Source organism: Helianthus annuus, chromosome 2 (genome assembly GCF_002127325.2).
Source record: "Helianthus annuus cultivar XRQ/B chromosome 2, HanXRQr2.0-SUNRISE, whole genome shotgun sequence".
NCBI lineage: Eukaryota > Viridiplantae > Streptophyta > Magnoliopsida > Asterales > Asteraceae > Helianthus > Helianthus annuus.
In genome coordinates, this window is record NC_035434.2 from 131,427,174 (window position 1) to 131,452,060 (window position 24,887).

Genomic DNA, 24,887 nt, shown 5'->3' on the forward strand with positions numbered 1-24,887 from the left:
GGTTTCAATTCTGTCGCGCCACGCGCCAGAACCAGTCAACATCTTCGCGTGCCGCGGGTGGACCCGCGTGTCGCGCCGGATCCTTATCCCCCCGTCGCGTGGCGCGGGGGAGTGCATTTTCCAGCAGGTCCAGTTTCTGGACCTGCATATTGCCCAGCTCCGAAAATTTACTAATTTCTAACTTTAAACCATCGTAACTTTTGACTCGGGCGTCCGTTTTAGCCGATTCTTTTTCCTACGCGCTCGTAATTTAATTCTCCATCTTATGGAGTTAAAATCCAACATCCGGATTAACAAAATTTCAGACTTTAAACTCTTCGACTTATTACCCTTTTTACCGAATTTTGACCCGTTCGTGATTTGATCAAACAAACATGTTTAATTGATCTATAAACTCATGAGATTCATAATTTCAATATCTCCTAACATATTAATCATAAATCACGGGTTTCTTACTTAATTAAAACCCGCTTATGTTCAAATGCTTATTTTGACCCATTAAGGGTATTTAAGCACTTTAAAGCTAAAAATCGCTTTCCTTCATTTCTAGCATCATATTCCAACATTTCTTATCAGGTAAACTTCCACCACAATTATGTGTGTGGTGGATTTAATGTGGATATCTATATGTTCCTAGTTTTACCCCTCGGATTATCGCTTTACGTCAAGGACTCATATAAAGCCATTCGACCCAAGAATCTGCATCTTTCACTTTCTATACTTATTCCGAGTATTTATTTAATCTATTGACTTGTTTCTAAACAACCTTTTAAAGTCGTTTGCCTGATATACCTATCAAGGGCATTTTTGTCAACTTCGCTCCATCCTTTACAACAAAGGACTATATTGAAGCTTTGACCAATCCAATCACTTAACTTCAATTTTAAACACACATACCTGACTCGGATCAATATATTGACCCGTTCCGATATCTTGCCTTAGTAGCCGCTAAGCAATAGCAATGTATATATCCATCTGATATTTATTCCTATAATCATATAGCTCAACAAACCATTAGTCGATATTGTCAAAGGGTGATAATTTCACCTTTTGACCCATTTGGTCTAACGGACATGAAACTCTATGAGATGATATTTATTACCATCTTATCCATACGACTAACTCCGGTTTACTCCGTATAGTCGTTTTACTTGTAAATCGTCAATTGATTCCTTTGACCCATTATAACCCACGCTATGACGTATCTTTTCCCAAACTAACAGTTATTATCAACAAGTGACTAAAGTACCATTTAACCCTTATTATTTGCATTGGTTTACCATACGAGGTAATTATTAAAAACTCGTTATCTTTTAGTCATTTCATGGCTATTTAACCATATTAGCACCTTTTTATCCATTCAACATGTTTATGACCATTGTCTTTTGTTCCGGACCGCACTTGTCGTGTCGGAACATCATAATTTAAATAAGACTTATCATTCATAACCTATAAAATCATTAAGTATTAGATAATTAGAGTGTAAGCTTTACTTACCTCGCATCCCGAATACGCTTTTCTTCTCGTGCTTGATTCGTTTGACCGCTTCTTTCCCAAGCCTCCACCTAGCTCGTTAGGCGTCAAACTATTGTCAATCATTTACAAGGCGGTTAAATTAGTCATTTAAAATCACGACTATTCCACCTCACTTATTTTCTATGTCGAAGCCACTATTCGACTTCATGATTAATTAACTTAGTTAATCAAAGTTAACTATTTTCCATCGCATGGTTTACACAATTGAGACTAAATCAACATGACATTTAGAACCCTTATCACTTCATGTTACGCATAATTGACGTATCATTCAAATACGCATTTTCATTCTAAATTTCAGCACTTTAGTTTTTCATTTAGGCATTTTAACAAACACCTAATGTGCATAATTTTATAAAATTAACAATCAAACTTCATGGCTACCTATCTTGCCAATTTCAACATCTTTTACTAAATAGTCATCAAATTCATGGTTTATGCCAAAATTAACTTCACAGAGTTCAAATAACACTAGTTTGACAATCATGATTCTAGTGTTCATCATGTTTCTACAAAACCCATTAAACACCCATAATGAATGATCATGAACTTCATAATCTAAACACTAATTCAATAAGTTATTGACTAGGGTTTACTCCTAGACATGTTTTCATTACTAATTTCATCTAAGCATCAGTCAATGAAGCTTAGATTTCGATTTCTAATATTCATCAAAATTTCAAGATGTAAACAAAAGACAAAATTTGACATACCTCGTGATCGCTTTACTTAGGTGATCACTAATATAAGCTTGGATTTCGATTTGGGACTGATTTGGCCTTTCAATTGATGGATTTGAGCAAGTTAGGGTTTGAAGATGAGAGCTCCCTGGCTCTTCTGGAAATCTTGACCAGAACACACACTTAGAGTGTGTGTTTTGGTGTTAGTATTTTATTTAATTAAAACATTTTCCCTTTTTGCCTCTTTTAGTCCCTCTTGTTTCATTTATTACAAAAGAAGCTATATCTCATAGCTTTTCATTTAATTACCCATTACTAACTAGGTTAACTATTCCTAGTTAACTTGGTGGGTGTGGGGAATCATAACCCGTTTTATTTTTAAGTCCCGTTAACTCGGGTTCCTAATAAACCGTGTTTTCTCAAAGCATTTATTCCTCTTTTTGATTAATACACGATTATTTATTCAAATCCTAATATTCACCAGGTTAACTAATTTTTCTTTTTACCACTAACGGTATTTTACCCGTCTTTTAGTATTAACGGGGTTTGATTACCAAACCTGTTTTCGGGGTGTTACACAAGACTCTCAAACCACTATAGGAGCCCAGTTGCTCCTTCAGAACCACTAAACTTGAGCGGTTTAGCCGAGTTAAAACTTTTGAAGTTGCACGGAGCAGGTGCATTAACATTGTTATTGTTGGCTTGGTTTATTTGAGTGATGAGATTAGGTAGCATAGCAGCCATCTGCTGTGCTATAATAGCTGCCAGTTTCGGCATTGGGTTCCTGAACGTTACGTCGAGGAGGCATTCTAAAAGAGGAAACATGAGAGAAAACGAGTGAGATGATGAATGAGATATCATAAATATCAACAAAATGAAAGGATGGTGGTCATTTGTTCGTTACCTCGTAACAAACAGTCGACACACAGCGACAAATCAAAGTAAATGGATCATAATAATGTATCACCGAAGACATGCTCTCCTATAAGTGACACTCACCCCAAGAGTTCCCAGGTAAGAGTGACTGGTCCGATACTGCGGATTTGTACGAACACTCTAGCCTTAGACAGAAAACTCATGGTACAGGCATTCACCCTTCCAGTTTGCACGTGTTCACATTATTTAGATCCAAACTTTGATGAGAGTTTGAAAATTTGGAAGGCATTAAGCCAAAAGAAATCATCTAAGGATAGATGATTGATTTCAAAATCATTTTGGAAATTGTGTTCATGTTTTGGTAATCACCTAAGGATAGGTAACATGTATTGTTTTAAGATCTAAACACAAGATAACTTGTGTTAGGGTCCTAGAAAGTTATAGTCTAGGTCAAAGCATTACTAATAACCTAATTCCCTATAACCATTGGCTCTGATACCAACTCTTCTGTCACACCCCGACCGCGTAAAACAACAAACCGCGACGAAAACGTCGGGGAGTGGAGCGACAGAATTATTGTTTCAACAACCATGGTAACTAAAGTTATGTATTATTAAGATTAATGTTTACATTGTCTTGGAATTTAAACTAAACATAACATAAATAACTGTCTTTTAAGTCACTAAGGCCCAAATCCGCCTAAGTGAAGCACAAACATCATCACGCATTAGCACCTGAAACACATGTAAAAATAGGTACGTCAGCATAAAAATGCCTATGAGATACATAGGTTTTGTTTATGCAGAATTCATGACTTGTAGTTAAAAGTGGTGTTTAACAAAAATGTAGTCATGAATCTTGTAAAATGTTTTCCTTTATAAAATCATATAAAAATCGATGTGAAAATCAATTATACAAAAGGATATACGTGGTTAAATGAATAACCAATTATAAATGAGTTTGTATAAAATGTGTAATCTGTAAAACAATGTCGTGTACTTGTATAAAATGTTTCATGTCTTGTCAAAGTGGTTTAGATAACGCAACAATGTGTAATACAATAAAAGCACGTATATATAGGAAGTACCAGCGGCGTATCCACCATGCTTTTATCATATAACACATGGCCCCGTTACATAAGTCACTTATCAATAATCAACCAAAATGTCTTGTTTAAAACCAATGTCAAATGTTTATGTGTAAACCATGTACAATGTCATGTGTAAACTGTGTCATGTATACTAAAATGTATTGTATAGCAAGTAGAAGGTATCTACTCAAACTATATGATAATGTTAATGTGAAAACAAATGTCATGTATGGTGAATAACTAGTAATTACTCAATCCCTTAGGAAAATGTACAAAACAAGGTTTTTGAATAAACCTAAGTTTAAATCAAATGTTATGCTTTACAGAAAACAATGCTTTATGGATATGAACATTTATGCAGTAGTGTTTAAACGCATACATTCAAGCCTTGCGACTGTGGCGACAAACCCTTAAACAAATTAAAGGTTTATCTAAACTATGTATATTGGATTCTGTCATTCCCAATTTCCAAACAAACCCTAGGAAGTCGGAAATGGGATTTGTCAAGTCCTATGGTACCATTACATACTACCGAGCGGCGTGATCAGTGTTAATGAATGTATTATTGTCCCGTTAAACAACCAAATGTCATACCAATGTAAGCATGCAATGAAAACCATGTACTAAGTATGCTAAGTGAACATACATAGTAGAAATGTCATGTAAAACAATGTGTCCATATGCTAAGTAAACATATGCAACAAATGTCTAAGAAATCAATGTGGTAGCATGCTTAACATACATAGCAAAACATAGTTGAAATCATGTACTACATATACACTAGGTGAAACTAACATGTTTATGTCATAAAAGCAATGAAAAACACAAAAGTAACAAGTATGTACATGTGTATCACCCCCAAAGTAATTGAAAGCAGTAAAAGAGGGGAACTATGTACTCACTTGGGATTGCTTATTAGTCTTGAGAATAAGACCAATTTAAGCTCCAAGGATCACGGAATCAACCAGGCACCTAATATGGGTAACTATGTTAATAATCGGATCCTAAATCGGGAGATAGGATAGAATGATGTTCTATAAATCGAATGAGTATTTGAACTCATATGGTATGATTTAGTAGAGCTAACATTCTGATTTGGAAGTCCACCTAAGTGCTTTTGACCCGTTTCGACCCATTATGGTAGTATAAGCTAATATAATACGTCGTTTGCGTAAAACTAAGGTCGGATGATTAACTATGTGCTGTGTCAAGTTTTACATGCCCAATTATGCCTAAACTTGTTACTAAATCAGATCATACATCAAAAACATGTTCACATATGCAAAATACGGAATTATGCTTCAAAAAGGCATTTTGGTCATTTTCTATGGGCATGTAAACTACTTAACGAATAACTAACCAATCCTATGTGATCATAAGGTATAACCTCAGAGGTTATTCCCTATGCAACTATGATCACTAAATAAGCTTGGTCGGATCCTAATGATCGACCAAACGGGTCGGGTTCGAAAGTCTAAGCGGTTGTCTAGACCGCTTAACTTACGACCCGAAACAAGCACTAAACTAATAGTGACGAGTTAAACATGTCAAAACATGTTTAACTAACTTAGAAAACTAATTTGGTATCAAAGCAAAGTGTTTTGATACCTAAAAGTAGTTTCGTTGCAAAATGCGTGCTAAAATGCATTTTGACCGAAACTTTAACTCGTCACTACACCTAGTTAACGTGGTAATCAATAGGTATAATCGCTAAGGATTATAACCATCGTGATTACAATCACGTTGCAAAGTTCAAATGAACCTTGCGTTGACCATTGACTGGTCAAAGCTGAAAGTCAAACACTGTTTGACTTTCACGCTAGAAAAGCGATAAAAGAATGAAAGAAGCTTACAAAGGGTCCAAGCTAGGGAGAACTTGATCTTAAAATTCTCAGGTATGAAGTTAATAACCTCAATTTAGAGAAAATCAGATCAATGGTGAGTAAAACAGTACGTCTGTCGATTTCGTCTTGTATCGAGTCTTGTACTAAGAATGTTAGATCAGGGCACGTAGTTCGAGACTAAAGGTACGCTTGAAAGGAGTTAATTCCGCTTGAAAGTCTATGCTTGTAATTCCGCGCGGAATTAGATTCCGCTTGGAATCTAATTTCGTGTGGAACATCTTCAAGCGGAATTAAGGGCCTATAAATACCGTTCAAGCGAAAGCAGTTGTAACAATTCCGGTTTCAGTGCCGAACTGCTGCTGAAGTGTCGTCTCGCTGTCAGTTGTCATCAAATCAAAAAAATCGACAGTTAATGAGTATATCTTGCTGAATTGAACTCAATACGACTGTTTCCGCCTTTCGTATTGAGCATAAACTCTTCTGAACGACTCGTTCGGGTCCGTAAACGATCCTACAAGTGGTATCAGAGCTCAGGAGGAAGAGTTCATACCAATTCAGCTGCAAATTCTGATTTCTACACCTTCTTTTTCAAGTTAAACTTGATTTTACGGTCAAAATGTCTTGATTTTCAAACATCATGTGCACAATACTGTTTTAACAAACCCTGGAAAGTTTCAGATCTAAAAACGGCTTAAAAATCGATCAATTAGACAAATTTCGTTTCGAGATGATGACATCAGCGTAATTCTGCACGAAATTAGAGGGTTATTTCATTTCAGAAGTTAATTTCGTTTGAAAATTCTTATGGAATTAGCTAATTCCATTCCAGATTGTGATTTCGTTTGAGAGGATTCAAACGAAATTAGTGATTTCGTTTCTGCAAGGTAATTCCATTTGGTAATCTCGCATGGAATTGCGATTCCGTTTGAAAAAGTGTCAAGCTCAAACGGAATTAGGGTAATTTCCTTCCAAAGATTAATTCTGTTTGAACTGAGTATTTCCGTTTGAAGGGAATTCCGTTTGAAGTGTGTAATTTCATTTGAACAATCTGTTTGTGAATTTGAAAAACCAAAACATGGAAGAGGAATTTTATAACGCCTTTGCTACCCCGATTACTGTTACTCAGCAGACAATGTTGGAAAATGAAACGGGGACGATGCAAAAACCGCCTAAGCTCATGAACATTGAGGAATATAAAGGTTGGGAAGGACGTTTTGAAAATTGGGTTCAAGCAAATTATTTGGATGCTTGGGAATGCGTTGAGACGAAATATGTTAGACCGACAAATGACGATGAAGAGGAAATTGCAATTAAAGATATGAGTGCTGATGATAAAAAGAAATATAAAAATGAAAAAATGATGTTAAGTCTACTACAACAAACTGTGAAAGAAGACATCTTGGTCTTATTGCAACATAATGGAAGTGCTTATTCGATTTGGAAAGCTTTAAAATCAAATTTTGTTGGTAGTCAAGAGATGGTTAAAAACAAAAAGTCACTTTTGAAGAAAGAGTTTGATTTGTTTCGTGGTTTGAAAAATGAAAGCACAAAGCAAATTATTGAACGATATTGCAATTTGTTGATGAACATGAAGAGATTGAGCATCACAAAAGATAATGAAGAATTAATTGAGAAGTTAGCTGATGCATTACCACACGAGACTTGGGGCACATATCTCATGATGCTAAGGAACAAGAAAGGGTTTAGCAGTCTGACACTGAGCAAGTTCATTGAAAAGATTGAGGCTCAGGAGATGGAACAGAGAAAGATTTCAAGAATGAAAGATTTTGACGGTGAACAAGACATTGGTCTTTATTACAAAGCAGGGTTGAATGATAAAACCACAAACATGTCACCAAAGGTTGAGACTGCATTTAATGCCAAAAGTTCATCTGGAAATTCATCCAAAGGGTCAAACAACAACACAAGTTTTTCATCATATCCATCACTTGATCCGAACATTTCAGCAACCAAGAATGGCAAGAAGTTACAATGCAACATTGTATTGAATCTTGAAAATAATCAGGAATATTCTAAACAAGTTGCAAAAAGCCATATGTCTTTGTTGGGAACTGTGTTGGAGTCGTATGGAAGTTTAGTAGCAGGACGGATCGGGAATCCAATGCTTACAAAAGAGGATTACGATCAAATTGACGATAAGGAGATGGAATTGATGGATATTAAATGGTTTTTGGCGAGCGTGTTAAGAAGAGCTGAGAAATTTAAACAGATCACAGGAAGAGATGATTTCCGTGATGCATGTGTTTCTAATTTAGGATTTGATAAATCTAAAGTTACTTGTTTTCGTTGCAGGGAAAAAGGACACTTCAATAGGGAGTGCACAAACCGCGAAGCAAGTGGAGCTCAAAATCCGTTCAATAACAATGATTACTAAGGGAAATCGATTTATCATCAAGTTGCTCAACAGCCATATCAACAACAAATGCAAACTGCTCATGGAAGGAAGGAGATTGAAGACTCATCAAAAAGAGCATGTTTGGTGAATCAAGAAAATTTCAGCTGGGACAAATATATTTCAGCTGACAACAAATCATGCCTAATCAATCAAGATGATGAAAAATTGCCAGAAGGCTTTAGCTGGGCAAATTTCAATTGGGATGATTATGATCCGAACAAGACTTCAAATCACAAAGGTTTTATTGCTCGAATTGAAGAAGATAGTGATGATGATAATGATTATTATGCTGATGTGTGTAAAATGCAACATATAAATTACATCAAATGAGGCATAGAACTAACCCTTTTTAAGTACTAATGTTGGAAAAGGAGTGTTTTTGTCTTCCTTTTGTATTTTCAGGATTAAATGAGCTCAAATTAACAAAAGAAGCAAAAATACAGCTAAATCTAACATAAATACAAGAAAAGGAACATAAGTGGATTGTCCGACCCCTCGATAGCATCCTCCCAAGCAAAATAGAGAAGGCAGAAGACTGAACACGCCCCGTGCTCAGCCAGCACGGGGTCGTGCCCAAGAAGCAGCAGAAAAGACAAACCAGTAAAAGCTTCTATTGCCTACCACGGGGCCGTGCCCAGTGAACACGGGGGCGTGGTGAAAGTACTGCATGTGCATTAATTGTAATTGCGAATTACAATTAATGAAGAGAGAGACTGTCAGACAGGCACGGGGCCATGCCCAGCGGACACGGGGCCGTGCCCAGCGGACACGGAGCTGTCCCCAGCCTTCTGTTCAGCCTATAAATAGTAGTGCTTGGTTTCATTGCAACTCATCCCTTGGTACACCACCTCTCTCACACTTCCTCCACCACCCACCACCACCATAACACCATCATCCACCACCATCATCCATTGTCCATCATAGAGTGTGTGAGTCGTCTCGGGATCCAAGATTGATCGTAAGAGTTCTTGACAATCAAGGCCATGTTTGCCTAAGTCTCTTACATCACTTGGGGAAGACAAGTGTTTAGTATAATACTTTTTATTTTTAATCTTTTGCACTTTTTATTTGGTTTTATATTAATGACTTTAACAACTAGTTGCTTATATTGAAGGTGATCTTTCCTTATCGTTTGTCCGTGGTGTCTTGGCATTATTTTACTGTCTATATAAAATAAAAGATTTTCACCATTCATATCTCCACGGTCTATATGGAGGTATGTTGGCTACCTGGTCGGGGGTTAAGGGAACGGTTTGGTAAGGGTCTTGCCCTTGTTCAGCGTTTAGAGGTCCTGCAAGGGACCTGGGTCAAATTTAGTAGGATCTCCTTCAATGCCCATAGGTATTGGATGGCGGGGATCCAAACTCTTTGACCCCCTCATAAGTTAACTACTATTAATACTATAACCCGGCTATTTAGGACTGTATCCCTGCTGACTCAGACTACTTAGTCGAGGGTAACGTCACCTCCAAAAGAGGGGCCTACCATAATTTGCATTAATAACTTAATTCATTATCTTTCAATAATCCGACCCTTTAGGATTGTATCCTTGCTGACTCAAACTACTGGGTTGAGGGTAACGTCGCCTTCAAAAGAGGGGCCTACTACAAACTAAGATAATCTCTTAAATAAGTGCGAAAGTACAAAAATAATCAAAGGTTATACTAATACACGAGTCGGATCCAAGTGATTCATCTTGTCTATCTATTTTAATTTTATTTTATTTTTCAGCATTTAGTTAGTTTTTATCTTCTTAGTTTAAAAATCTTTTCTAACATCTTGATTTGGTTAGACGTTGAGGATAAACCGGTACTAAAAGCTCTTGTGTCCTTGGACGACCTCGGTATCTTACCAACACTATACTACGTCTACGATGGGTGCACTTGCCCATATGTGTGTATAGTGTTAGTAAATATCGTGTTTTATTTAAAACTTGGCTAAAAGTGTAAAAAGGGCTTAAAATATACATCTAAAATATATTACACTACACATGCATCAAGTTTTTCCCGTCGTTGCCGGGGACACAAGGATTTTAAGAAAGTTAGGAATCAATGGCCTAATCATATTTTTTATTTTTCTTTTTAATTTTTTTTAGGATTTTCTTAGTTTTTCAGCTTCTGCAGAGCTCAGCACGGGTCGTGCCTGGTCGGACACGGGCCGTGCCCAGCATTGTTACTGGCAGTTTTTAGTTTTCCAAGTTACAGAAGGTTGAGCACGGGGTTGTGTCGGTGCAACACGGGGCCGTGTCCAACTCTCCAGTAACTGGGATTTGGAAAACAATAACTGTAACTCCGACCATGGGCCGTGTTCACTGAGCACGGGGCCGTGGTGAACCTTCTGACCAGCATTCTTTTTTGTTTTTATTGCAGGACTTGGAACCAGACGCCACCCCTACGTAGTGTATGAGCTCCAGTTCTAATAAGGACATAAAAGAACCTCTAGAAGAACCCGAACGCTTTCTCAGAAAAAGACTAAAAGCCAAAAACCAAGAGAAGGTTTCGGGAAATCCACCTCTAATGGCGGACCAACGTACCCTTATGGATTATCTACGACCCACCGTAGGTAACCTCGGCGCCGCTATCAACGCACCGAATGTAGAAGCCAATAACTTCGAACTTCGGCCGCATTTGATACAGATGCTTCAAAACTCTGCAACCTTTCATGGGCTTGCGGACGAGGATCCCCATCTACATATTACTAATTTCTTAGAAATATGTGATACTTTTCGGATCAATGGAGCATCAAATGACGCCATCCGCCTTCGAATGTTTCCTTTCTCACTAAAAGACCGAGTAAAAGCTTGGCTTAACGCCCTCCCAGCTGGATCGGTAAACACCTGGGATGAACTAGCCCAAAAATTTCTATATAAGTATTTCCCTCCCGCTAAAACGGCTAAATTAATGACTGAAATTAATACATATTCACAAGAGGACGGGGAATCCTTATATGAAACTTGGGAAAGGTTCAAGGAGCTATTGCGAAAGTGTCCACATCACGGCCTTGCGATATGGCAACAAGTATCCACTTTCTATAATGGGTTATTGCCACACACAAGGCAGACACTTGACTCTAGCTCCGGGGGACTTTTAGGTAATCGCCGCCCGCATGAAATATATAATCAAATTGAAGAAATTGCTCAAACCAATTTTCAGTGGCACACTCCCCGAGGCAATAAATCTATTGCCCCGGGCGCCCATAAGGTTGATGAAAGCACTTCTTTACAAGCCCAAGTCGAGACCCTTTCTTCGAAAATAAAAAAAATTGGAAATGACAAAAACAGTCTCGGTTATGGCTTGTGAAGGGTGTGGTGGGCCACATGAAAATTGGAGTTGTATGAAAGAAACAGACGATCAACAAGAGTCGGTAAACTACATTGATAATAGACCTAGGCCGTCGGGTCCTCCAATGGGCACCTACAACCAAGGATGGCGAAATCACCCTAACCTTGGTTGGAGAGAACCCGGCAATAGTAGTAACCAACAAAACCAACGAACAAACTTTCAACAACCAAGAAATGAGTCACAAAATTTCTCTCAACAACAAGGTGGACGAGAGAGGCTTGAAGATACTATATCTCGCCTCATCTCCGACACTGAAAAGAAAAACTCGGAAAGGTTTCTACAATTAGAATCAAATTTTAGAAATCAACAAGCTAGTATTCAAAACATAGAAAAACAATTAAGTCAACTAGCCCAAAATTTTTCCGAGAGACCACAAGGCACATTACCAAGCAATACCGAAACAAACCCAAAAGCGCAAGTTCATCTCATCACATTACGAAGCCGCACCGTGGGGCCTACGGAAGTGCCACCGGCGACAGAGGAGACTATACCACCGCCTTTACAAGAGAAGGATTCCCCTCCATCATCAGAGCCTACCAAGGCTCCTCGAGTTCCGTACCCCGGTAGGTTAATTCGTCAAAAGACCAATGAGCAATTCGCAAAATTCGAAAGTCTACTAAAACAATTGCATGTCAACATTCCTTTTATTGATGTCCTAACCCAAATGCCTAAATATTCTAAGTTCATGAGGGACTTCCTCACTCATAAAAGGAAAATTGAAACGTTGCAATTAGTTAACTTAGGCGAAGAATGCTCTGCCCTCGTACTCAAGAAACTCCCCCAAAAGAAAATCGATCCCGGAAGCTTCACGATTCCTTGCTCGATCGGGGACTCCCCCGTTCGTAATGCACTAGCCGACCTTGGGGCTAGCATTAACCTCATGCCCTCATCAATGTTCAAAAGACTCGGCCTAAGAACAACGAGTCCTACAAAAATAAGCATACAACTTGCTGATCGATCCGTCAAATTCCCGCAAGGTGTCATCGAAAATATCCTAGTAAAGGTAAACAAATTTGTCTACCCGGCCGACTTTGTCATACATGATATGGAAGAAGACACCGAAGTCTCCCTCATACTAGGGAGACCATTTCTCGCCACCGCACAGGCAGTGGTGGACATGAATGACGGAACGCTCACCTTAAGGTATGGGGATGAGGAAGTAAAGTTCGGGGTTGGGAAGAGAATAGAGGACGATGACCCGGTCAACTACATGAAGGTTATTGATTCGAGTTTGGATGCTGCTCTCCGACGGTGCAACATGGGATGCAAAACATCCTGCTCAGAAAATATATAACCTCACCTTGGGTCTAGCCAAGGACCCTTATAAACGTGGCGCACCATGGAGGCATTCCGCGGAACTATCCTTAGTTTAGTTTAATCTTTTAGTTTTAATTTGCAGGAATAAAACACACTCATGGTGGTAAAGGATGATAAGGGAAACGAGAAACATGGCCCCATGCACAAGAACAAGGCCACCCGACAACAATTTCTCCATTACAGTAGGCTCAGCACGGGCCGTGCCCAGCCCACACGGCCCCGTGCTGAACACCCTGCAGAAAAATGCCCAGTTCAGGTAACTGGACACGGGCCGTGTTCACTAGACACGCCCCTGTGTCCAGGCTTCTGTTTCTTTTCTTTAATTATCGTTACTGGCACCTGAACACGGGGACGTGCCCGGTCCCCACGGGGCCGTGTCCAGACTGCCAGTAACATAATTTTTTTCTTTTAACACCATGTTACACATCTAATCAACCTAAAAATTTATTTTTGGGACAAATTGAGGACAATGTGTAATTTAAGTGTGGGGGGGATGCTAAAACCTTGAAATTTTGCAAGTCCTAATAACAAGCCTTACACAAAACTCTATTGGAACCGCTAATCACCCCAAATTTTTTCAAAAATTTTCATTTTTTTTTTACTTGTCTAAAGTTTAAGTTGGGAATTCTAAGACTAACAAGGTTATATTTTTACAAATTTACAACCGATAGCGTCGTGATAAAAAGAACCAACATAAGGAAATTACGAAATGGCATGACAAGCTTAGTTAAAATTCGATTATATATACTTGATCACATAGAAAAACCCATTCCCACAAAAAGTGAGTTTTGAGCCTTTATTGAGCATATAAATACACATCTTTAAGCTAAATGCTCATTTTTCGTTTCTTGTGTGAATAGCCGCTTGGTTCTTACGACTCTAGAACTTGCCACGACGATTCATTCCCGGTCCTTACCAACTTAAACCCAAGTAAGTAAATGATGGAGGCATTAGGACTAACCCTTTTTCTTTCAAAACCATTATTTTTTATTTTTCTTTTCACCTACCCAAAACTCCCCCTAGTTAACCCATTTGAGCCTAAACCTTTCATTTCTTTACCCTAAAAACCTTTTTACCCACCAAAAAACCCCTTTTTATTTTTACCCTTTATTTTAGTAACAAGCTCGGTTTTCGTGTGACTGAAAAAAAATGATGATGAAGTTAGAAATAAACAAACAAAGCTCTTAAAACAAAAGCTTGTGTGAAGAAACACTGCATTAAGAATAAAAAGTCACTAAAACAAAATGTTTTACGAAAACCGACGCTTTTTACGATTTTCGCCCTTTTACTAACCACTAACCCAACTACCCACCTTTAGCCCAAGCCTTTACCCAAAAAGTCCTCTTGATATTTACAAAGGTAAAAAGTTAAAAAGGAGGAGGATTGATTGCTTGGCAAGCCTATGGTAGGAATAAGTTCCATGCCGCTCTCGAGTGATTCACTAAAAAAATACACCTTCGGCCGCGTGTGAGTGATTTCCCCCGTGAGGTATGTGAACTTGTATATAAATGGAAATTTAAAAAGGCATGCTATGCCCAAATAAGTAATTTCTCTTATGAAACGTTCTAAATAAATCATAACGAATAGGATTGTAAATAAATAAAAATAAAACCCAATAAAGATCTTGGATTCCCGACACTCTATGACAAACCAAAACCTTCTCTTCTACCCATTCCATTTGGGAGTGAAAGCCACATATTAAAGAGTTTTGCTTGAGGACAAGCAAAAATTCAAGTGTGGGGGTATTTGATGTGTGCAAAATGCAACATATAAATTACATCAAATGAGGCATAAAACTAACCCTTTTTAAGTACTAATGTTGGAAAAAGAGTGTTTTTGTCTTCCTTTTGTATTTTCAGGATTAAATGAGCTCAAATTAACAAAAGAAGCAAAAATACAGCTAAATCTAACATAAATACATGAAAAGGAACATAAGTGGATTGTCCGACCCCTCGATAGCATCCTCCCAAGCAAAATAGAGAAGGCAGAAGACTGAACACGCCCCGTGCTCAGCCAGCACGGGGTCGTGCCCAAGAAGCAGCAGAAAAGACAAACCAGTAGAAGCTTCTATTGCCTACCACGGGGCCGTGCCCAGTGAACACGGGGGCGTGGTGAAAGTACTGCATGTGCATTAATTGTAATTGCGAATTACAATTAATGAAGAGAGAGACTGTCAGACAGGCACGGGGCCATGCCCAGCGGACACGGGGCCGTGCCCAGCGGACACGGGGCCGTGCCCAGCAGACACGGAGCTGTGCCCAGCCTTCTGTTCAGCCTATAAATAGTAGTGCTTGGTTTCATTGCAACTCATCCCTTGGCACACCACCTCTCTCACACTTCCTCCACCACCCACCACCACCATAACACCATCATCCACCACCATCATCCATTGTCCATCATAGAGTGTGTGAGTCGTCTCGGGATCCAAGATTGATCGTAAGAGTTCTTGACAATCAAGGCCATGTTTGCCTACTCTTACATCACTTGGTGAAGACAAGTGTTTAGTATAATACTTTTTATTTTTAATCTTTTGCACTTTTTATTTGGTTTTATATTAATGACTTTAATAACTAGTTGCTTACGTTGAAGGTGATCTTTCCTTATCGTTTGTCTGTGGTGTCTTGGCATTATTTTACTGTCTATATAAAATAAAAGATTTTCACCATTCATATCTCCACGGTCTATATGGAGGTATGTTGGCTACCTGGTCGGGGGTTAAGGGAACGGTTTGGTAAGGGTCTTGCCCTTGTTCAGCGTTTAGAGGTCCTATAAGGGACCTGGGTCAAATTTAGTAGGATCTCCTTCAATCCCCATAGGTATTGGATGGCGGGGATCCAAACTCTTTAACCCCCTCATAAGTTAATTACTATTAATACTATAACCCGGCTATTTAGGACTGTATCCCTTATGAATCAGACTACTTAGTCGAGGGTAACGTCACCTCCAAAAGAGGGGCCTACCATAATTTGCATTAATAACTTAATTCATTATCTTTCAATAATCCGACCCTTTAGGATTGTATCCTTGCTGACTCAAACTACTGGGTTGAGGGTAAGGTCGCCTTCAAAAGAGGGGCCTACTACAATAACTAAGATAATCTCTTAAATAAGTGCAAAAGTGCAAAAATAATCAAAGGTTATACTAATACACGAGTCGGATCTAAGTGATTCATCTTGTCTATCTGTTTTATTTTTATTTTATTTTTCAGCATTTAGTTAGTTTTTATCTTCTTAGTTTAAAAATCTTTTCTAACATTTTGATTTGGTTAGACGTTGAGGATAAACCGGTACTAAAAGCTCTTGTGTCCTTGGACGACCTCGGTATCTTACCAACACTATACTACGTCTACGATGGGTGCACTTGCCCATATGTGTGTTTAGTGTTAGTAAATATCGTGTTTTATAAATTTAAAACTTGGCTAAAAGTGTAAAAAGGGCTTAAAATATACATCTAAAATATATTACTACACACGCATCAATGCTAAAAGAATGGCTAAGCACTTGAAAATGATGGCAGAAAGTGATAGTGAAGATGAAAAAGCTAAGAAGAAAAAGAAAAAGGTCAAAACACTGGTCAGCAGTGATGATGAAGATGTTCCGTTGATCAGAAAAAAAGTGAAAGAAGTTCCAGCTTTCAAGATTGATGAAGAAGCTGATGCTCGAAAGATTCCAGTGAATTGTGAAACCTGTGAGATCATAAAGAAGAAAAACAGTGAATTGATTAACAACATGAACAGGTTGAAAGAATCTTATGATGTGCTGAACAAAGCCATGAATATGTACAATGAAACGAGCGAAGAACAGGCAACAGCAATGAAGACACTTCAAGGAGCGTTTATGATAAAGCAGAAAATTGTGAACAATTACATCGAGTAATTTGCCAGAAAACATTGATGTCACGTTCATATCGTCTGATACTGATCAACAATCTCAATTGATGAAGAAAGTGGTGGATCATGTGTTAGATAACGATGAAACAGAGGAGTCAAAGTCGAAGTCTATGTCAGAGTCAAAGTCTGAGTCCAGCACTTCGAGTCAAACTGACAAACAGAGCAAAAGAGTTTACAATAAAGAATTCTTGTTATCAAAATCTAATTTGAAGGATGAAACGTTTAAAGTGGCATATACTTTGAATGATTCTGACAAATTATATTCTGATGAGGAATTTCCAATAAGAGGTGTTAAACCAGAAATGATAAAAAAAGGTTTTCAAACTAACAGAAATTAATATTTCTGAAATAAAAGATGTAAATCTTACTGATAAACCTAAAAAATACACCTCCAGAGTTCAACAAAGAGAATAAAAAAAGGGTTACAGTTCTGGTTCTGGTTATCGAAAGAAACCAAACTATAACGGTAATTTCAAAAAGAAAGGATTTGGTTTTATTCCACCAGAAAATTATAAAAATGAAAAATATGTTAGAAATTTTAAATCAAAAATGATATTTGTTTCAGGTACATTTTCTGAAGAAGAGAAAGAAAATCTGTTCAGAAAGCAGACGAACAAAGAATTCCTTGCAAAGAAGCAAGAAGAGATGAAGACTGCTGATCAGAAGAAAGAAATGAGAACCTGTTTCCAATGCAACACAGTTGGTCATATTGCCAAGGATTGTTCTAAGGCAATTCATTCAAAACAGGAAGTATCTCGTAAACTGAAAAATAAAGAGGTTGTGTTTGAATCACCAATTGAGAGAACAAAACTTTTCAAAAATTGAAAATTTGAAATTGGTGAATGTTCAAACAAATTTTACAAGAGAAGGGCAAATCTTGACAATCAAAAATGGGTTGTTAAGAAATCTGATGATGGGTCTAGCAATGATTCTGATTCATCAAAATCAGATGAGCTAACTTCTGGCGATGAATCTGATTCTACAAAGTCAGAGGAGCCACAGGTTGAGGAAAAAGGAGAAAAATCAGTGCTGAATGTGGATGATGTGAATTTTCCACCACTTCGGGCTGAAATTTTTAAGAAGAAAATTGGTAAAGTTGAGATTTCAAATCAATTTTATTCTGATAAAAAGGTTTTTGATGTTGAAAAGGCCTTTAACCCCAAAGTGAAACACATCTTTGGGAAAATGATTGACAGAAAAGTCAAAGGGGTTAAAGAGTTCTATGAGAAGAAAATGGTAGGTAAGAAACCGAGTGTTGGTAGCTCGGAATCACCCAAGGCTGGTCAGGCTTGGGTGGATATATTCTTTGAATAGAAAACCTGACTTGCCGGAGCTCCGAGGTTGGTAAGAGTGGAGCAGGAATCGACATCTTTCTTTGTATCAGATTTGATTTTGCATACCTACTAGCGGTAATTGGTTTGATTTTCAAGTGGTAAATCAGGGACATTAAGTTGTACTTGATTTTCTACAAACGATTGATTGGTTTGAGAACCTACAAGTGGTTGAAAACAAAGTGATGAAGTGATCCCCGAACCTACAAGTGGTTTGTAAAATCAACAAAACTTATTTTCCGGAAAAACCATTTTGATTAAAACAAGCTTAAATGTTTTGAAATCATAATGGGAAAATAGTTTGTTGTAAGGGGGAGTTCTGATTGTTTATGCCAAGTGGATGGCAAATTGAAGCGATACACATCAAGTTGTCATTTTTTCTTGTACAGTTTGTTTTCAAGTTTTCTTTAAAGTTTTTGAATTTTAGGGGAGTAAGAAAATTTTTAGAAAATCCAAAAACATTAGAAAATTTGAAAAAGTCAAAAACATTTGAAAAATCAAAAATGAGTTTTGTTAAAAAAGAGGAAATGATAGTACATCAGTGGACTATCACAACATGCTAAAGAATTGAAAAGTCAAAAATGTGATAAACAATCTCACTGTGGATGTGCCATTAGTAGATTGTGTTCGAGATATAAACATAAATTTCAAACTTACTCATATCGTGGCGAAACATTTCTTGGATATATGGGTAACCTCCGAAATCTTGTTTGAAAGGTCCATTTTTCTGAGATACTAGGTCTTTATACTCAGTGATATCTGGGGTATTATCCTGGGACTTCTGATTTTGCGGAAGCAATGGCCTAGTCTCCGTATAATACTTTGCATTTGCTTTGTTTTTAAAGCTAGCCCTCAGTACAGAAAATGATGAAACATTGAAAAATGCTAATCATGTGCTGTTGAAGAAAAGATTCTCTAAAGGGAACACACCAAAAGTCGAGCCGTCATCTCTCTGCTGAACGGAAGTTCTGACCTGAGCTCTCACGGTTTCGCATTTAACCCTTTAACAGATATCATTCTAGGTATATTCACCTGTAAGACTGAATATTGGGATCTGGATACGGGAGTATATTCAAATGGTGGGACACGCGAATAGGTTTAAGTTTATTAAAACACTAAATTTCGTATCTCGGTGCAGTTAAACATTGTGTGAAAATTTAAGTGGATCAGTATACTGACAATCTAGGTGAATTGTTTAGAACTTAAAATGTTTAAAGCTAACGGTGTTGGTGATTTGTCTCAAAAACTGATATGATCCTCTTATACAAGCTCACAAAAATATTGTCTGTAAATATTTCTTTACAGCATTTCTTTAAAATCAAAAATTCAAAAAGATTTTCAGTGTGTTTTAGCTTAAATTCTGAAAAAGTCAAAAAGATTTTTGACAACTGATTGTAAAAGCTGATTTTCAAAATTCCGAAGTGCTAAACATAATGGACAACCTGTGAGGGGAAGTTGGATTGATAAAAAATGTTTTTCGTGCAAATGGTTCATCAGAGTCTATATTGTAAAATCATTCTTGATTATTTGTCAACTTACAAGTGGTAAACAGAGAACATAAATTTGTCAAATTATAAATTTGTGAAATTTATTGTGAGGTAGAGAATGTGCAGGATCACCAGGTTTCGATTCCTGAGAAGTCGGTGTTTAGAGAGCCAGGTTTCGATCCTGAGTAGAGTGTGAACTAGGTCACGATCCAGACTGCGATCCCAGTTTATCAAAAGGGGGAGTCTGTAGATGCTTAAGAGCCAGGTTATGATTCTGCAAGCCTGTATTCACGCTAGTTGCTGATGAACTTAAGGAATCAAGAGATCTGATCAAGAGAATTAAAGAGAAGCAAGAGCCAAGTTCAGATCCTGGTAAAAGAATTCGAGGGGAGTCTGTTGGTGCTAATAAAGAGAAGAGAGATTTGAGGATGCTTTACATTATAAGATACTTTGAAGAGAATCCCGAAGACTGATAAAGACTGAAGATGTTGAAGAATCGACACTTAAGACTCGTCAACATTCGAGGGGGAGTCTGTTGGTGCATACGTCTGTCGATTTCGTCTTGTATCGAGTCTTGTACTAAGAATGTTAGATCAGGGCACGTAGTTCGAGATTAAAGGTAATTTCGCTTGAAAGGAGTTAATTCCGCTTGAAAGTCTATGCTTGTAATTCCGCGCGGAATTAGATTCCGCTTGGAATCTAATTTCGTGTGGAACATCTTCAAACGGAATTAAGGGCCTATAAATACCGTTCAAGCGAAATCAGTTGTAACAATTCCGGTTTCAGTGCCGAACTGCTGCCGAAGTGTCGTCTCGCTGTAAATTGTCATCAAATCAATAAAATCGACAGATAATGAGTATATCTTGCTGAATTGAACTCAATACGACTGTTTCCGCCTTTCGTATTGAGCATAAACTCTTCTGAATGACTCGTTCGGGTCCGTAAACGATCCTACAAAAACAATGGAAGAGCTTGGCTATTTATACTTGTGCATGATGAACAAGATCATCACAAGTGTTTATGTAACTTCCAAGCAAGAAATCTCAGCCCTACATGTGTTATGGGACAGCTATTTTACTTGGGGAGGTGTTAACTTGGTTAACACACAAAGAAAATGGCAGAAACAGCCCCTGAACTATCAACGGCTAGTAGGAAAGCCGATATATCTGTCTCACACACACGACCTGACATAGCTTATGCAGTAAGTGTTGTTAGCCAGTTTATGCACCAGCCTTAAATAGCACACATGGAAGCAGTATGTAGAATCATGAGATATCTCAAAGGAACAATTGGCCATGGAGTCCTCTTTAAATCAAACAGACATCTGAAAATTCAAGGGTACACTGATGCAGACTGGGCCGGTGATAAAGGGGATCGAAGATCAACATCAGGGTACTTCACCCTAGTCGGAGGAAATCTAGTTACTTGGAGAAGCAATAAGCAAAAGATGGTTGCTCTATCCAGTGCAGAAGCTGAATTTCGAGGAATAGCACGAGGCTTGACAGAAATACTATGGATACGGAAGCTTCTAACTGAAGTCGGTTTTCCTCCGACAGAACCAACTAGAATCATGTGTGACAACAAAGCAGCTATTCAAATCTCTGAAAATCCGGTTCAGCATGATCGTACAAAGCATGTAGAAGTAGATAGACACTTCATTAAAGAAAAGCTAGAATCAGGGATACTTGAACTACCTTTTGTGCGGTCTGAAGATCAATTAGCAGATATCCTAACAAAGGCGGTTAATGAGAGAATATTCAACAAATGCCTAAACAAGTTAAGTATTAGAGATTCCACTACTCAACTTGAGGGGGAGTGTTAAACGGAAAGGATTGTCAAAGGCAAAATTATATGATCAGATTGTCATCATTTCCAATCAAAGATTTGCTAGCTATTCACCAGCCTGTTTCCAGCACCAACCATTCAATATGTTTCCGTGTATAGATTATTGCTTTGTGTATAAATAGACCTCTTGTTTTGCTTGAAAAACAAAAAACACTCAATACAAATTTTTTCTCTAATAAAGTCTTCAGTTTCTTCAATCTATTAAAAAATTAATCTTGCGTTATATGCCTTTATTAAGATTATTTTACTATCATTTTTATATAATAGCTCTTTTTTATATAATTTTACCGACTCAATAATTTATGTTAAAGTTAAAGCGACGGTACAATATGGTTCGGGTTGCTTGACAGGTATCCACGCCACCACCGGGTTAAAGACAAAATAACTGACACATTCATGGCTCATAAGGTGTTCCCGGCTGGCGGCTCATGGCCGGTGACCGTAAATGGTTTAACTTTGAGTCTGCCACTCCTCGTGAGCCTGCGGGCGCAGCGGGCCGCACCTCTCCTCCAGATGTCACGATTCAAATGTGAGCTTCTAACATATATCTTAAATCAACATTAATGAATGAATAAATTAATTTGAATTATCAACAAACTATACATTCGTTAAAGTATTAAGATTTGTAAGAAAAATGTAAGGTGCTTTTATTAATTTACTAAAACCGTAATATATTTATTTAGAGTAAATTGTCAAAATCGTCACTAAGGTTTGGGCATATTTGTCATTTTTATTCAAAATAACTTTTGTGTACAATATAGTCCTTCACTTTTGGGATTTTTTGACATTTTCATCCAAACATCTAATTTTTTTATTTTTTCTATCAAATATTTGGATGAAAATGAAAAAAAAATCTCAAATTTTAGGGACGATTTTGGCAAAAAGTCAGACGTTTGGATGAAATGACAAAAAATCTTAAAAGTGAAGGACTATAATGTACAAAAAAAGTTGTTTTAGATGAAAATGACAAATATGCTCAAAACTCAGAGACGATTTTGACAATTTACTCATTTATTTATAATCAATTTAATTACTTTATATATATAAAATGATGATAAAACATGCAAAATAAATAAATAATCTTGTTAAAGTTTCTAAAAATTATTAGCAAGGTAAGTTTAATACAACTTTTAATATTTTTCGCAACCGGTTTGGGTTGTTCAAAATCCATTTTAGGACAAACAAGTTTAGATCAACCGGTTTTATAGGAAAATAGTTGAACCGTGTCCAATCAATTGCGGTGGGATCCACCGACTGATTCATGTAATGAATTATCATATTAAGATCATTAGTAATGGATGTTTTTGGGACGTGAAATGGCTTGATAACACCTCTAACACCACCCTTGTGGGCGTTATAAGGGCATGAAAGAGACGAACATTTATAGTATATATAATGTCAATAAGAAGAAAAAAAATTGGAAAATAATAATTGAATGGGCATTAAAGGGCGTTAACCATTACACATTTTCTAAAAGGACATTATGATGCTGATGGGACGGAAAATGACCCTTAGAAGACATTAACCATTACAGATGGCCTAATTGGTATTGATTTGCGTATGATTATCAGCTTCCGGGTGTGTGTGTTTAGCTTATTTTTATTGATTTGCGTATGATTATCAGAATACGATGATGATAATATTCCAATGACTTTTGGGTGAAGCATGTTTTTGGCTTAGAGATTAAGTTTACCATTAGTTTAGTGTTGAGTACACTGATTGAGTGATTGGTTCTTGCCTCAAAGTTAAGTAAAGGTTTCCCAGAATTTTGGGTCTTGATTGGCGTGTCATCTCTTTAGATACCTCCCTTAATTCGTATATTGTATATAGCACTAGGTTATCATCCCGTGAATACTTACAGGTTGGATATTTAAATTTTATTAATCACAAATGTTTATATAACATCTTAAATGAGCTTCATGCTACCATTTTTTTAATTTTGCATCTTCCATCAAATATTAGCTGAATGGAAAAAACATGTTCGTAAATGGTATGCCACACTTCAAGTGGAAGAAACATGTTCGTAAATGGTAGAATAACATTGCATGACCAAGGTTTTTTTTTTCTTTTGAAAAAGGCAAGGTAAATATATTAAAACCAAAGAAATTCTGAAAAGATGATTAGATGAACCCATTACAACAAAGGGGGAAACAACAAATCCCACACTAATGTCACAGGAAAAAAGCACGAGTCAACTAACAAAATTACACCATCTCCATAAGAAAACCTCCTTATCTCCTTTTTGAAAAAGTCACAACCAAGTGACTTTTTCATTTCTCCTTTTCAATGCTTAAAAAGCTCATTTTCACCTTATTACCCAAATACCATTTCACAAAACTCCTTTTCAAAAAAAGTATCATAAGAAGGTAAAATAAGCTCATCCAAACATGGCCTGAATAATGGGTCAAAACGGGTTGGGTTGGGCTAACCCACATCACTTTGTATATCATTCCTTTTTTTAACGAAATTTGAATGAAACTTAATTGGTAACTTTTTTTTTTGAAAGACCAACGAAATTTTATTAGAAAGAATGATCCGGCTAACAACTAATTAGCCGGACGTCATTACATCCATCAAGAAATATTACATTAGATTCCAATACTTACTAAACTAAAATCACACGAATTCTCCCATTTTACTCTTCCGCCCATAATCTATTTTTTAGCCACAAGAAGCTAAGAGTTTTTATCTCACCTTTGATCTTCGTAATGCTCAGTTGTGTATTGTTGAATACCTCGTCGTTTCTGCATCGCTATATGCACCATACTGAGGTTTGGAGAACCGTATATATAGCCAACTTCCACTTCGCAGACCCCCTCCTTTGATTATGCTAACAAAATCCTTTAGCCCACTAACCTTGCATAGGGGTGAGCAAAAATAGGGTCGGACCGAATTTAACCAAGAACCGACCCTAAAAAAACCGATACCGACCTGGACCTAAGCTAGTAGGTACACAGTTCGGTTCCAAGTTTCCATATTAAATCGGTCTCGGGTCGGTTCCTGGTACGTAGAAGATAAAAACCGAGTTTGACCTTGGAACCGATTTTGAGTTATATTTAATTGAAGTATGGGCTAAAAGCCCAGTATCATTTGATATTATAATCCCTAACAAAACAAATTTTCTATCATTCATAACACAACAGGACGGCTGCAAGACTACATTAAACTTCTTAGCTGCTACGATCATTCATTCATCAATCGTTGGCTAATCATTAACGATGTACGTGATTTGATA

The 24,887-nt window shown here is 37.3% G+C and overlaps 1 non-coding gene across 1 annotated transcript; it reads right to left on the reverse strand.

The window, feature by feature from the left end:
* Window positions 1–11,336: 11,336 nt before the first annotated feature.
* LOC118489962 lies at window positions 11,337–11,443 on the reverse strand. Its single transcript, XR_004887973.1, has one exon. It is a non-coding gene; the product is annotated as a small nucleolar RNA R71 (small nucleolar RNA).
* Between the last annotated feature and the right edge of the window lie 13,444 nt (window positions 11,444–24,887).